This window comes from Nuphar pumila, chromosome 8, assembly GCF_984573655.1.
Source record: "Nuphar pumila chromosome 8, dmNupPumi1.hap1.1, whole genome shotgun sequence".
NCBI classification, from domain to species: Eukaryota; Viridiplantae; Streptophyta; class Magnoliopsida; order Nymphaeales; family Nymphaeaceae; genus Nuphar; species Nuphar pumila.
Genome location: NC_143256.1, coordinates 103,591,244 through 103,597,837, shown reverse-complemented (window position 1 = coordinate 103,597,837; position 6,594 = coordinate 103,591,244). Strand labels below are relative to the sequence as shown.

At 39.6% G+C, this 6,594-nt stretch overlaps 1 pseudogene across 1 annotated transcript; it reads right to left on the bottom strand.

Moving 5' to 3' along the window:
- Positions 1-4,343: 4,343 nt before the first annotated feature.
- Positions 4,344-5,792, bottom strand: LOC149830092 (leucine-rich repeat extensin-like protein 6 pseudogene; annotated as a pseudogene). The gene has a single exon (XR_016433625.1). The product of XR_016433625.1 is annotated as a leucine-rich repeat extensin-like protein 6 pseudogene (transcript).
- Between the last annotated feature and the right edge of the window lie 802 nt (positions 5,793-6,594).

Here is a 6,594-nt window from a genome sequence, read left to right as displayed (position 1 = left end):
GCTTCACTAGGCCATTGAGCTTGAGGGGGATTGTTAAAGACAGTTGGCATCTAGTACCAATCCACCAAATGGATTCAAGTTCAGATAAGCTCAAAAGATGGAAATGACACAGGTAAGGAAAATGAGAAGGTAGTTCCTATGGTCAAGGAGATCAACGAAGAAACAAAATCCAAAATATGTGACATACCTTGGCTCGTGGATGTAGACCCTTGCCTGGGTCGAACAACGCTGTTCTTGTCCGTGTGTGTGGACTATGTAGTACCCTTTGCAGTACCATAGGGTTTTGAACTTGCAAGGTCCAAACACAAGTACTAACAGCTCCTACCAAACAAGTGGAGCCCCGGTTGGTGGGTCTCAATTAGTTGTTAATTTAAGATCACTACATTAACCTACAAGAGCTAGAGCCTAGAGGAAGGCAACTTTATGGAGTTTTGTGGTTTATGAACTTGGTCACATTTAGCCTGTGTTTGAGTGTCTTGAATCTCAAAATCGAGGATCTCAGAGATCCCTCGATTTTGACATTTATGGATCTCAATACCTGGATTTGTGGGCCAAACCCCAACACAAAACCTCCCTGAGATCTCCACTGCAAAAGATCGGATCCCCATGTCAGATCCTACCTTGATCCACGAATTCCTGAATCTGCCAGAGAAATCAAATGCCCCCTTAAGGTGATACTAAATCTAAATGACCAAGCAAGTGCACATGCTATTTTGCGCAAATGTGTTTGGCTGAGGAAATTGATATCCACTAGCACCTGGTAAAATAAAAAGTATCCAAATGGGCCACGTTTAGGCGGACCTGAGGCTCACAAATGCCAAGCCCACTTACTAGATGGTCCAACCAACGGTCGAGCTTTTGGCGGACTAGCTAACAAAGCTATTGGATATGCCCATTTGACCAAATCAACGCTGGATGAGTCTCAAATCTGGCAACCTGAACTCTGATGTGCCCATTAGATGTCCAACTAGTCGAAGGTTTAGCCTCAATGTCCCAAATCTTGTTCTCAGGAAAATCTCAGCAGCTAGAATTTCGGGATGTTTTGAGAAATCTGCCTTTAAAAATTTAGAAAATTATTGGCATATATAACGATATAAAAATTTTGAATTACACAATATAAAAAAATTATTTAAGCAATATAAAAATGTAACAAAGTTTTTAGCTTGTCAATATTGAGCTGAAGTCATTGACATTAATGTCAATCATGTCAATATTGTCAAAAAAAGATGATATTTTGAAAATACTGTATTTCTCGGCATTACATTGGCTTTTCAAATATCATGATATTTTCAAAATATCGCAATATTAGTGACATATATTTAGCTCCAAATAGCTATCCTATCACATGAACATTAATGGCAGGCCACTCAACTTCCACTCTTCTTACTTTTTGACAGTGGGGGTAGGACCAGATATGAGTGGTGTGGTGAGGACCATGAGAGATACGCACCTACACCCTCTTTTGTGCTGTCAGGTCCCCCCAGCATTGTGGATCTCATATGTCCCACAAACAAAGTGAACTGCTACTTTTGCACCCCTCTGGTGCAGCTTCTAGAATCTAAACATTGACTGTTGGATCTAAGCTCAGAAAGTATGGCTCATGAAATTAATTGAGCAAAGTACATAAAAGGAGTGCTCAGCTCGCTCGGCTCATACATGCTTGTTAAAGATCTCAATCTATATACTTCATGTATATTGTCATGCACATACATTACAGTGTAGCATAGTTGATTAAGCCATATGGATTACCAAAAATGGGCTAAGGGAATGAACAGATTCTCACCATGAGCTCAAGTCTGAGTTCAAGCTAGACCTCAGCTCATAGTTGCATTGGTACTCGATACACCTTAGGAGCTACACTGAAGCATCAAATGTCTAAGAAACTCATCCCAATTACGTACAAGCAAAAATTTTGTTTTATAAAGATGCTATTTTATTAAGACTTAAATATTAATAGTTTATAAAAAATTATTACGCAATAATGATTTCTAACATATGTATATTTAACTATGTTAATTTGTAGGTATCTCTATCAAAATATATATTTCATATCAACTTTTTAGAAACTTGTATCAATTTCTTTAGAAACTATCATTTTTTTGGAACCGTATCAAGTGTTCCAAATTTCTTGAGCCCTCACATACCCACATCAGTACCCTATACCGGTAACCCTACCAAGTTTCTGGCAAATCTGTCACGGAAAAGTATTATATAGGATGGGTTTCATCATACATTCAATCGTAGCCATCTAGCAGAACCATCTAGCCATTGACTGGACGGATAGGATTGAATGTATGATGGACTCCATCATATTTCAAACGATGGGATCCGTATCCTCTGTCGCGGGCTTATAGAATGAAGCTTGTACCCCTCAAGCTCCGCTGCTTCAGCTCGTTTATCAGCCCTAAATCCAAGTAGCTACTACCTGTAATTGGAATACACAGAAAGAACACAGGGACAGATCCTACTGTTTCTCAATAAATATAAATGCAAGGGGGGCAGAGGCAGTTGCTCCATGGCAAACAAAGTGCATGCCAGCAGAGGATGGTGGAGCTTTGGTGAATGGGATCCACTTCATGGCAATAACTTGCCTTGCCTGTGACCTTGCAATCATTGATCACCAATAGACTTTTTTATTATGTTCGTATACGTTGACCAACTCCTGACCAATGTTGTAAGAATGATCTCGGACCCTGAATTCAGGGAATCGGGCGATTCTGATTGAGGGCTTAATCGTTATGAATCGGCCAACTTTTAAACATTGAAAGATACGTGTCAAAAATTTTAAAATAATATTAAAAATATTTTACACCATTTTTAAGATTTTTTTTTGAAAATTAGCTGGTTCTTGTCAGTTACTTATCGATTTTCTGCCCATATGATATGAATCGGATCTATTCCTTGCCTTTTTCCTCTTCATAACCAAAATTTTCTTTTCCTACGAGAGTTTTTCTTGCTTCCAAACAGACCTCTATCTCCATCTTCATGCTTATATTCTGCTTAACTGACAGCTAAAGAGAAAAACTAAACTGGTACCCATGCATAAAAACCACCTTTCATCTCTCAATACCTAAAGTGTTCACATTACACGCAGTGTCGCTGCATGTAACAACCTGCCTGACAGCCGCCATCCATCTTGGCATTTCTAGAGATAGATGTGGTTTCCATCTCAGAAAATGTTGGTATAGATGGTCAGCAATAGTGGAGCTGCATGCTATGCATGCAGTGCCGCTGCATAAAAAATGACCTCATATCTTAATTGCATTGTGTAAAGGGATAGAACTCCTCACTCCCTTCCGAAATACACCGATATGCACAAAATGTTACAAACCTCTTTCTTTTGGTAACAGTCTCGCAAGGGATTGATTTTGTTTGTCGTGATCAGATCTACTTAAACTAAAGGATGAAATATGCATGCTAAGCATGCAGTGCTGCTGCATATATATATATATATATATATATATATATATATATATATATATATATATATATATATATATATATATATATATATATATATATATCGTGTGAACCATAAATTGTTTGAAGTTCATGTAAACTGGATATTTATGACACCTTTTTTGCAAATACGGCCATGCAGATGAGTTTGGCATGGACCATTTGCTAGGAATCAATACTTTGATAAAGTTTTCTCAATGAAAAATTAAATTTAATAAAAGAGTCGTTGATTTTTTTAGAACTTAAAAGAATGGATCATTTATCATAATTAACTGGGTGATCTAAGGGTCAGTTCCTATAAAACCAAGCATGTAGATCATATCTATGTGCTCAGATTTAAAAAAAAAGAAAAGGAAAAACAGTAAAAAGTTCCCAGTTCACGCAAGTTCACAACAGTGAGTATTTATATTTATATATATGTGTGAGTGAGAGAGAGAATCGTTTGTGGCTCTAAGCCACAATTTCATACAGTAGCACGCACTTCTGTTGGCATGGATTTAACCACCAATATTATATCTAAGTATACAGATATATTTAATATGTTTTCTTCACTAAGTTGGTGAGTTTTATTATATCCATTATACCATAAGATCACAACGTCAAATTGGTGAACGCACAGAAGAATGGCTCAAGAATGGCTCAAAAATGGCTCAAAACATCATAATGCAATCAAGCCAACACATGCCGATAGCAAATAAAAATTGCTAAACATGATACAAAGGTTTGTTTTTTGCTTTTTTTCTTTTTGAAAAACGGATTGTTTTTGCTTCTATGGATTAGATCTATATAAATCGGAACCACTGTAAAGACATGGTGTTTCAGTACCATACGAGAGAGAGAGAGAGAGAGAGAGAGAGAGAGAGAGAGTGAGAGAGAGAGAGAGTTTCATAAATTGTATCCCTTTTCTGTTCTCTTTGGCGAAGTTCACCAGTGAAAAACAATAAATTAATTCACTAGTATTTAGAAGAAGGAAAAACAAAAGTTAAAAAAAGACATTTTTATTGGAGGACAACTGCTTGAGTACTGTGCTTTCATGGAAAAGGAAAGTAAGGGGGGAAGAAGTTGGTGGCTGGATTGACCACAGGCTGCTGCGGCAATGACCTGCAAGGGAAAGGATTGGCAAAAGGAACCTTCATGCAGCTCCACCCTTGGAACCCAGCACACTCTGGCTGTGGCCTCTGCATCACCCTACCAGGAATGCAATTCCCAGCCAGATCAAACCCCACACTCCTAAACACCAACCTCAAGCACTCCAGACTAATCCCATTAAAGAAATTGTAGGACACAGTGAGATTAGCCAGGCTTCTCAGTGAACACAAGTTATCAGGAAGCTGTCCAGAGAACTCATTGTGAGCAATATTGAACACTTCAATCCCTGACAAACAATCCAATGAGTTGGGCAGCTGTCCCTTCAATGAATTGTAGCTCAAATCCAAGACCACCATCTGTGTGAGAAACCCAATTCCCTCTGGTATGCACCCACTAAGTTGGTTGTTCATAAACAGGATCTCTCGGAGCCTGGACCCCATGTATCCAAAATTGGTCGGTAGGCTCCCACTGAACTTATTATTAGCAAGAGTAATGACAGAAGCCGGTGAGCCCCCCAAACTTAGAGGTATCTGACCCACAAACTCATTGTTGTTCAGAAAGATTGCATCCAAATTTAGAATAAACAATTCATCAGGAATCACACCCGAGAAATGGTTGTACCTCAAGTCTAGATAGACCAAGCTGGGGAGGCGCAGGACAACAGAGGGAAATGCTCCTGAGAATTGGTTGTTGCTGAGATCAAGCTCTGACAGATTGAACAGATCAATAAAGGTTCCTGGGATTGGTCCAGAGAACATGTTGGTATTGATATGAAGGATTGAGAGGTCAGTAAGGTAAGAGAGCTCCTTCACCAGGGTGCCCTCAAGGTGACCATGGTTCAGGTCAATGCTCACAACCACTTGATCAGACTGCATGCCCATTGAACAAAAGACTCCTTTGTAGGAGCAAACATTTGGGCTTACCCATGTTGCAGTGATGCCAAATGGGTCACTTATGATTGCAGACTTCCATGACTGTAGGGCCAAGTATGCATTGTAGTGCCTAGGGCTTGAGAACCCAGGTGGGGTTTGGGGGATGTCTCCATAACCAAGGAAAAGGAAGAGGTGGAATTGGAGGAAGATGAGCAGAAGCCAAGGTTTTCTGCTCACCATTGAGAGAGAGAGAGAGAGAGAGAGAGAGAGAGAGAGAGAGAGAGAGAGAGAGAGAGAGAGAGAGTGTTGAGTGGAGTTGTGCAAAGTAAATTAATACATTAATGAGAAGAGTTGTGGAGAGAGTAGCTGCATAAACGTATTGTCGCAGTGCAGCGACAACAGGTATATATGTGGAAAGGGATCCTATCCTACGACATATGATGCACAAGGTTCCTATATTGATCTCAGCCGTCCAACGCGATGGATTTAGATCGCTAGGATTATTTGGACTAATTGTAGCCGTTTGTTTGACAGCTAGGATCAATATAGTATGGATCCTATCATACATCGCATGACAGGATCCATGTTCAGTATGAGTGTGTTGTATATTTGACAAGCGTTGGTGGGGAGACCTCAAAATGGCTTTTAATAGAAGTAAAGACGGGAGATTGAAAATGCATACTTTTGTTATTTGAGTGTTTGTTTAAAGTGATTGTTGATACGGTTGGTTCAGCTGGTGGGCACTAAGAGCAGTTATCCATCATCACCGAACGTCACTTGATGGAGGTGTGTGTGGCCCACTCTTACACATCTCATGGTTCCAAGATGAGTGGTGGGATTGAACATAACCAGCTATTGGTTACACAAAATATGACCAACTGCTCTCATCACCACTAGACATAGGGGTACTGTTACTTCAAACCGGTGACAAATAAGGATATAAAGAAATGGAGATCTCAAGCTTAAAGGCACGTTTTTAATATCACTATCTTTAGAACTTCAATTGCCCTACTCTGGGAAATCCGAAGATGCGAAAAGGGGTTTGTTACGACTGAGTTCCCAGAATACAACTAGGCTTGAACCTCGAGAGAGTCACTGTTTCACAAGAACAAATGACCTCTCCCACACTTGAACGCTGCAAGCCAAACCAGAAAGAAAGAAAGGAGAAAACTGG